Below are 9,867 nucleotides of genomic sequence, written 5' to 3' on the forward strand. Positions count from 1 at the left end.
ACACACACACACACACACACACACACACACACACACACACACACACAAAACAGGCCAGGCGCAGCGGCTCACTCCGTAATCCCAGCACTTTGGGAGGCCGAGGCGGGCAGATCATGAGGTCAGGAGATCGAGACCATCCTGGCTAGCACGGTGAAACCCAGTCTCTACTAAAAATACAAAAAATTAGCTGGGCATGGTGGTGCCTCCTGCTGAGGCAGGAGAATGGCGTGAACCTGGGAGGCAGAGCTTGCAGTGAGCCGAGATCACGCCACTACACTCAAGCCTGAGTGACAGAGCGAGACTCCGTCTCATACCAAACAAACCAACCAACCAACAAACAAAAGAGTTAGGGAGTTTAGGCAAAGATATATATTAGAGCTCAGGCTAAGATATATATAACTTAGGCTTTAAGGAATTGTTAAGAATTTGAAAAGAAAATAAATGGACAGAGACAAAGAACACCCTAACATCTAGGACATAGTCAATAGACCCACCTGACTGTAACAGAAGGTTCCTGAGAGGGGCAGAAAGATGTGAAATTGTATGAGTAAGATGGAGATTAATGTTGGAGAGCTTTAAATGCCTGGCTAAGGATTTCAGACTATCCGGTCGGCAATATGGGGAAACTTTAATGGCCTACAAATCAATTTTAAACAATCAGCTTCCTGAAACACAGAGATTTTTATTTATTCTATTCAGAGAGAGGCAACTTCTTTATTCAATGATGGGCTGAGATTTGCTTTGATTTTCAATAATTTTCAAACAATCTTTTCAGTGGTTCTTGAAGATGATTCTGGGAAACATTTTCCTTTTCCTTTACAAAGGCAAAATTTCTGGATGAAATTCAAGCCCAGTGTGTTTGTTCTCTAAGCCCATCTCTTCATTTCCTCTTTCTTCTTGGAGACAAATACTTTGATCTGTTTCCCAAACATTTCTGTTTATAGACCTTCTCGGGCTGCCTAGCAGGCTGTCGTGTGTCTGGTAGCATTCCATTGCTCTATGAGTGTGGAGACCCATCTGCCATAGTACCAGACACATAGTAAGCACTCAGGAAACATTTCCTGGACAGGTGAGGAAAGGAAGGAAACAGAAAAGGTTAAAAATAAAGGACTGAAGAGAGAAATGCAAGCCTACCTGGAAAACGATGGGACAGCGTCATCTGAACCCAGCAAATTGCAACCCTGTGCCTTGGACCATTTACAAGCTCACTTCTTCATGATTAGAGTGTTAAAGACTGAAATCAATAAGGAAGATTTATCTTGTAAAATAGCAGAATAGTTTGAGAAACAACTTGCAATAGAAGGTCAGCAGGGAATTTCTAATGGACCATATATTCCTGACCATTTTCCCCATCCCTCCACTTGGTATGATGTAATTTGAAAGAGCCTGGGGAGCTCAAAGCGAATTTAAAGGAACTCTGAGTGGTGACATGAGAAATAGGAGGGTTAGGCAATAGTTGCTGTGTCAGTTGATTGCAGCTACATATTGACAAAACAAACTTGTGTACAAACTCACAAGACTATTTTGTTTTCTGTGGCCTTCTAACTTTTTTCTTCCATAAAAGAGGAAGACTTTATGTCTAAAATGTGGTGATATTTTTAGGAGAAAATGTGTATAGAAGCATGAGTAATAAATAATGCCAATCTATTCTTTATAGACATTAACAAGCTCTTCTGTGTAATACGGCTTTGAATGCGGGGGTGGGAGGGTGGCTGGGAATGGGCAGAAAATAGCATCAGGAGACTAAATTGCTGAGTGACCTTTAAAATGCTTTCAATGTATTACCTCTCTCCTATAGGACTAGGTTCATTTGGGAGCAGGGGTTTCATTCAGATGTAAAAAGAGGGAAGTCACCACTTTTTGTTTTGCCATTAATATCCTCTAGAACTGTGACACCCATTATGTCAGGTTAAGTCATATGTGGCTCTTTAAATTTAATTTAAATGAATTCAAGTTGCATAAAATGTAAATTCAATGCCTCAGTCCCATTACCACATTTCAAGTGGTCAGTTGTCACATGTGGCTAATGGCAACCATATTGGGTAGGGCAGATACAGAAAGCAGAAAGTTCTACGATGATGGAAAGTTCTATTGTGCAGTGCTGTTCTTCAAACCAGCCAGGTTTGGGGCCTAATTATCAATAGCCAGTGTCACCTGACTTGGATTTCATAGTGCCTTTAGGTCTTTCACTGGATTTTTTAAAAAGCGATTTCACTTTTATCACTTGTATGAATGGCAGCGATTTTACTAAGCCTGTTGGGAAAGCCTAGGTTGGTTTCGTAGGAAACAGCAAAGAAAAAAACCCATATGAATCACACTTAAGTGTTTGTTTCTTACTATGTGAGAGATTGAGAAATAATATTAGGTTGGTGCAAAGGTAATTGTGGCTTTTGTCATTACTTTTAATGGCAAAAACTTCATTTACTTTTGTACCAACCTATACATTAACTCGTTACAAGCCTCTTTATAACTCCTGATTTAACATTTTCCAAAATGCACTGTGAGGGACACTCTGGAGAAAGATCCTTGGAGAAAGCAGGGATTACAGTCAAAACACAGTAGAAAATGCCCCAGGCCATCCTCCACACCCAGTCAGAGTGAACTTGTAAAACTGCTAAGGAGAGTTCACTTCCTTCTAAAACTAAACCAAAATGACCTTCAAGTGCTTGCTTTTGCATTTTAAAATCCAAACTCCCTACTAGGGGCTCCAAGGCCATACATGTAGCTTGTGCCTGCCTTTCCAAATTCATCTCTTATTCTCTCCCGCTACCCACTCCAGTCCAGGCAAAATGGCCTTTTTAGTCCTTTAAATGAGTCCTTCAATGAGCCTTTTCAGGCTTAAAGTTTTGCGTGTGCTGTTCTTTTCATCTAAAATGCTTTTCTCTTCCTTGCTTCCCTGACAGGTTCCTTCCGATAATTTACTTCTCAATTTTTTGTGGGAGGACTCACGTGATCATCTCTCTAGTTTCTGGTGGTTGGCTGTCTCAGAGGGCTCGGTAATTTTCCCCTTAGCCATCCTCTGCACAATTCAGCCTCATTGTACATTAACTCATGAGGTTTATTCACTTATTTATTTTTTTTTGCTCCCTCACTAGACTGGATATTTACAAAGCCAGAGAGCATAGCTGTTTTGCTCATTGTTGATTCATTAGTGATTATCACCTATGTTGTGCTGGAACCAGCTTGTACTGGCTGGTGAGTGCTGGTTGTGTGCATTTCTTCCCTACTCAGAGTTCAGTGATGTCATATTGATAGCTTGTAATCAGCCATGTGGGAATAGTTACACCCAGAAATTGGCAAACACTACAAATTAGTTTTTTTACTTAGTTTATTTTTCTCAGAGAGCTGGTTTTAAAACATTTGCCAATATACCTTTGTTAACACCTCACATATTACCTGGCATATGGCAGATTCTTCATGTTTGTCGAATGAATGAATGAATAAACATAGTGTTTCTCTCTTGGGCAACCAAAATACTCACCAGTAGGTAAATGCTCTGAGTTCTGTAGATTGAAGTCATACATAATTCATACATAACTTGATATTCCCAAACATATGTGGCCTAGGCACTCCTTTTCAGGTAGCTTCTGTTTCTATCACCCAGAACTAGTGAGAAGCACATTTTGAAAAATACTACCTAAACATTAGGGAAGAGGAAGTATCCATGCCCTAATTTGTCTCCTCTGTTGTGCAAAGACTCCTAATGCAGAAGTTCCCACAGCATCTATTCCAGGGAAATTACAAAAAATTTTTAAAATTTGTTTAAAATAATCATAATCATAATATCGGGCATTACTGCTGTGCCTACTACATAGGACATGCTGCTGTGCAAAAGCAGTACTCTTAATCAGTAGGGAGCTATTACTGGGGGCGGGGCTACTTATACAATCTATGAACAGGAATCAGCTATGTATTGGGCGTAAAAATCACAGAAGCCAGGTAGCATCCAAAAGAAATAACAAAAATGTGACCTGCCCCCTGGGAAGTTACAGTCTCACTCTGAGAAGACAGGGCCCTTATTAGAGGAGATGCTACGTGGTCTTGCATCTGACCATGTATTCAATTTATGGACCATAGTTGAGGATAGAGCAGAGCAGTAGCACATTCCAGGTGAAGACAGGGAGGTGGGAAAATACCCCACTTGATTGGTCCCTTCTTTGGGAACAAGGGGCTCACATCATACTTGAAAAGGCAAATCAACGTTTGAGGGCCTTATGTGGCAAGCTAGAGGATTTGGACTTGAGTGATAAAGCGGGGGAGGGCTCTGAAAATGTGGGGAAATGAAGATTAAATTTATAATAAAGGATTCTGCTTCAGAGAGACTCTTCATGGGGTGAGTGCAGCCAAATCATTAATCTATTAACCCTCCCTACAAAGCCCTTACGTGGTCTGGCCTTGTCTGTGTCTATGGCATCACCTTGCGGGATTCCTTCCGTGACCACTGCCCTGCATTCCAGACACCCTGGGCTTGCTTCAGGTCCCTGAACTATGCTATGCTCCTTCTCCTCCACGGCCCTTTCTCCAGGGCTTTTCCTCTGGCTGGACTGCTCCCCTCCACTCCCCCATTCGCCCCTTTAGCTAGTTAACTTCTCTGTCTTTGAGGTCTCTGCTCAATCATCATTTCTGTAGGGAAGCCTTTCCTTACCACTCTCCTGCCTCTATCTACCTTAGAATACTTGGCTATAATCACTAATAAAATTGTACTTTTAATTTCAGAGAGTTTGTAGCTACACATTCATTATTCTGATCAATTATAACCTGCAATTTTGACTAGACTGTATATTTCCTAAGAGCAGGGACCAATGCTCACTATTTATCCCTAGAGCCTCGCCCAGAGTCTGATACCATAATTGACAATATATGTTAGTTGAATGAATGAATTAGTGAATTAAATGCAATTGATCAAAACCATAAATGCAGAATAGGTTGAGGGATCTAGCATTTTAGATCACAGATATACCCTCCAAAATTACTTTGACAGATTAATTACAATGGGCCAAATGCAATAGGATGAAATTTAAGGGGGAAAATGTGATGAAGTGTGGGGGCAGAGGAGAGCAGATGGGGAAGGAGTGAGTTTGAATGAACTGCAGGTTTCATGTGGTCTCAGAGTGGCGAGGCAGGAAAGCTGATGCAGTCTCCAACTGCAGTCGTGGAAACGTGTATACTCACTCCACGTGAAAGATCACTGTTTCCTTCTACTCTGCATTCAGCTGACTACTCATGGAAACTTGTGCCCAATTCTGGAGTAAGAATGTAGAGAAAAAGAACTGTGTTTAAAGGAGGATGCCCAGAATGATGTGGGAGACCCAAAAAGATGTTTTGAGAGCAAACTTCAAGGAATTAGCAATGCTAGTCCTGGAGGAAAGAAAGCTTGGTCAGATGGGATGGTGGTTCTGGGAGGGGTCGCGCTGGGCATCTGAAAGTCTCTGCTTATTGTAAATATTTTAAGAGGATAAAGTTTAAAAGTGCTTGAAAAACCAATAAAGCAATAATTGTTACTTTTTTTTCTTTCAACAATAGAAAAACACTAAGATTTTTCTCATGGATGAAGCTCGAAGTCATTATCCTTAGCAAACTAATACAGGTAAAGACAACAAAATACCACATGTTCTCACTTATATGTGGCAGCTAAATGATGAGAATTGTTAAAATGAACTAAATATGGCCTGAGAAGGACTCTATATTTCTATATTTGAGTCCTTGTGAACGAACTGTAACCTAACGTAATAGGTAGTCAAGACTGAAAATCTAACTTAGGAGTATGCACCTATAACAATAGCTGAGTTTCAGACAATCCCAGCAGCCATACTTCAACCACTCATACACTGCTGAGTGTCAAACTGTGTTAAAATAAGGCTAACGCCAACCTGTAACCAATCCAGCTGCTTCTGTACCTCACTTCCGATTTCTGTACGTCACTTCCCTTTTTTTTTTTTTTTGGTTTATAAATTTGTTCTGACCACGAGGCATCCCTGGAGTCTCTCTGAATCTGCTGTGATTCTGGGAGCTGCCCTGTTGTGAATCGTTTGTTGCTCAATTAAACTCCTTTCAATTTAATTCGGCTGAAGTTTTTCTTTTAACAGAATGCTTGGACACACAGAGGAAAACAACACACACTGGGGCCTATGGAGGGTAGAAGGTGGGAGGAGGGAGAGGATCAGGAAAAATAACTAATGGATACTAGGCTTAACACCTGGGTGATGAAATAATCTGTACAACACACCCCCATGATACAAGTTTACCAAGTAATAAGCCTGCACATCCTGCACATAAGCCTCTGAAACTAAAAGTTAAAAACAAAGAAAAATACTGAGATTTTCATGTAAAAAGATACATTTGTAAACACATAGAAAGGAACTGGATTTATCTTGAAAGGTGTAGGAAAAAACCCACCATTAGGACGAATTGTTTAATAATAAATAGAAATATCTTGTAATGAAATGGGTTGCCTTATGCAAATAATGAGTTATCATTAGAGGAAGAAGCAAGCAAAGTCAGTCTGACAGTCTGTTGGGGTTGTTGCTAAGGGGAATTCATGCATTCCTTAAGAGTTGTCTCGGTCACCTTTAAAATTGAATAAGAAAATAAAGACAGTAATTATTCTGAGGTAGCCACTCTTTAAATAATTAAGTTTAAAAGCAAATTGTTGAAATTGAAGGCAACCAAGCTCTTCTTTAGTAGGTGAATGGATAAATAAACTGTGGTATATCTAGACAGTGAAAAATTATGGAAGAATATTAAATGCATGTTATTAAGTGAAAGAAGCCCATCTCAAAAGGCCATATACTGCATGATTCCAACTGTATGACATTCTCTAAAAGTCAAAATTATGGAGACAGGAAAAAGATCCATGGTTGTCCAGAACTGGGGAGAAGGAAGGACTAACAAGTTGAGCACCGGAGATTTTTAGGACAATGACATTATTCTGTATGATATTATAATAGTGGCTACATGACATTACACATTTGTCAAGACCCATAGGCTGTAATGAACCCTAATTCAACTATGCACTGTGGGTGCTAAGGATGTATCAATGTAGGTGAATTGGTTGTAACAAATATGCCATCTGGTGAGGGATCTTGATCAGGGAAGCTGTGCGTGGGGTGGGATGGTTATATGGAAATTCTATATTTTCTGCTTAATTTCATAGTGAACCTAAAACTGCTCTGAAAACAGTATATGTATATTTTAAAAAATAATTGTTGTACTAGTTCATGGGAGTGTGGATCCATCATCTTATCTTTTTTAATTTAAGACTTTTTGATTTTCAAATTTTGACCATGTCTTCCTGTTTTTACCAAATATTAAACACATTTGTTGTAGTTTTACTGTAAGTGTAGAAAAATATTTTTTGAGTATTGGTGCCAAAATCACTTAAGTGATATCCCCCCAGTATGTTATACAAACATCTAAATTTAGCCACAAAAATGTTTCAGATTTATCTGATAGCATATGCAAAATCATGTTCTGAGCAATACAGTACTTTGCTATTCAGGACAATGGAAAAGGAAAAAAAATAGGAGAATGTACGACTTCAACATGTTTTTCTTCCTTTTGTAATAAATAGAAATTGAGAATCAGTTTCTAGAAGGGAAATGTTAGTATTTTGGGCAATGAAGAAAAATGCTTGATTCTCTCTGGTTGCCAATATAATTCAGATTCTAAAACAGTGATTTTGTAAGCTTCAAAAGAATATTTGCTTTTGATTTTTGCTGTTTCTGAAATCCATCTTCTCCCAGGAACCTGTGGTCTGAATCTACTCAGTGGGGCTGTTGGGTTTCTGAGTTTGCCTTAGATGAGAACAGTGGTCTGGACCACATGGAATCAGCCACTGCTTTGATTTTTATCAACTAAAAGATTAAAACCCTAAAATTTGGGATGTTTATCTGTATCTCTATCTGCTTAGAAACAGTATAGGGACTTCTGAGGTCTTTGCTAACAGATTTTCATTCCCATTTCCCCCATGTCAGCATTTTCATATCTATGTTTGTTTGATGTTTATCTAGTGGATGTTCGTATATGATAGAGAAGTCTCTCCATTATGGTCAGCATTTTGATTCAAACTCCAAAGAGACTCCCAGTAGGGGAATGATTCAGGTGTAAATCAGAATGTGTGAAGAGAAATGAAATCTGGGTTTTCTAATGCTACTGAATCAGAAGAGAATGTTTTCATTAAATAAAGCTGGAAAGTAGAGTGTCCTAAGGAGGAGAAGTCTTGAGCTCAAAGTATCTGAGGGCCTTGACCTGAGGCTGAGGGACCAGGCCTGCCTGATGCTGGGCAAGTCAGCCATGAACACCCAGCACCTGTAGATAGCTTGGTCCCAGGGAGTTGGTGGAGCAGGAGTTATCAGTGGGCCCTTTCCACACAGCACCTTCAGGTCAAATGTTTCTGCCACTCAGAAATCCATCAAGGACTCATAAAGCAATATTGTTGTTTTCTTTTACGGGTAAATGTTGTGATCTGACTTTTTTTTTTTTTTTTGAGATGGAGTTTCGCTCTGTTGCCCAGGCTGGAGTGCAGTGGCATTATCTTGGCTCACTGCAACCTCTGCCTCCCAGGTTCCAGCAATTCTCCTGCCTCAGCCTCCATAGTAGCTGGGACTATAGGCACACAGCAACACACCTATCTAATTTTTGTATTTTTAGTAGAGACAGGGTCTCACCATGTTTCCCAGGTTGGTCTTGAACTCCTAACCTCAGGTGATCTGCCTGCCTCAGCCTCCCAAAGCGTCGGGATTATAGGTGTGAGCCACCGTACCCGGCCTGATCTGACTTTTTATGGTGGCTTCCATTAAGGAGGTGAAATGCCCCTTCCTTCTTCCTCTTAGCGTTCTTTCCTTTTTCTCCATGGAGTGGGAGTAAACTACTGATTATAGGACTCAGAGCTCTGTGGGAGTGTCAGGTGGAAGTTCCCTAGGATGTGATGAAAGGAGCCAGGCAAACCAAGGGAGAAAAATACAGACAGGCCCTATTCACATGCGAAACTCTCCACAGCCCTGCCTGTGGCTTCAGGTCTCCCATTCCCTCTCTGTGTTGTGTGCTTCCCAGCACACCAAGCCGCTTCCCACACATACTCATTATTTTGTTTACACCTTCCATGACCTTCCCCCATCACTGGGCAGCTAACTCTTAATCCCTCCTTTGAGAAGTCTTCCCTGGCTCCCTCACAGCTGGCTTGGTACTGCCATAGCCTTCTGTGCATAATTCTTGCCTTTCCCACATTTCTTTACAATGACCTGTTGAAGCATGTCTCTTGCACCAGAGAGTAAATTCCTGAAGAGTAGAGACTGTATCTGATGTGTGTTTTTATCCCCTGTGCTTAACAATAATCTGGAATATAATTGATGATAAAGAAAAGTTTTTGAATGAATAAATGAGTGAATGGATAGATGAATAAAATACTTCTCCTGCTATGGCTTTCCTGGAGCTTGGGTGCCTTCATGAATTCAGTCATTTATACACATTTTTATTGAGCATGTGCTAAACTCGGGGGTTGTTGAAGGCATCTTTTAACCTCTAGTACATCCATAATATCTCTTCCTGAAAGCAGACAGAAATATCCCCTCCAAGGTCCACTTTTACAGTATTTACAGTAAATGGTTAGATGGATTGTGGGGCTCAGATGAATAAAGCTCTACCACTATTAATTCCCAGTTGAATGCACTCTGAGTGGCCATTTGCATTTCTTTCTTTCTTTTCTTTCTTTTCTTTCTTTTTCTTTTTTTTTTTTTTTTTGAGATAGGGTCTTGCTCTGTCACCCAGGCTGGAGTGCAGTGGTGCTATCTTGGCTCAATGCCGCCTTGACTTCCTGGGCTCAAGCGATCTTCCCACTTCAGCCTCCTGAGTATCTGGGACTACAGGCAT

Source organism: Piliocolobus tephrosceles, chromosome 2, assembly GCF_002776525.5.
Source record: "Piliocolobus tephrosceles isolate RC106 chromosome 2, ASM277652v3, whole genome shotgun sequence".
NCBI classification, from domain to species: Eukaryota; Metazoa; Chordata; class Mammalia; order Primates; family Cercopithecidae; genus Piliocolobus; species Piliocolobus tephrosceles.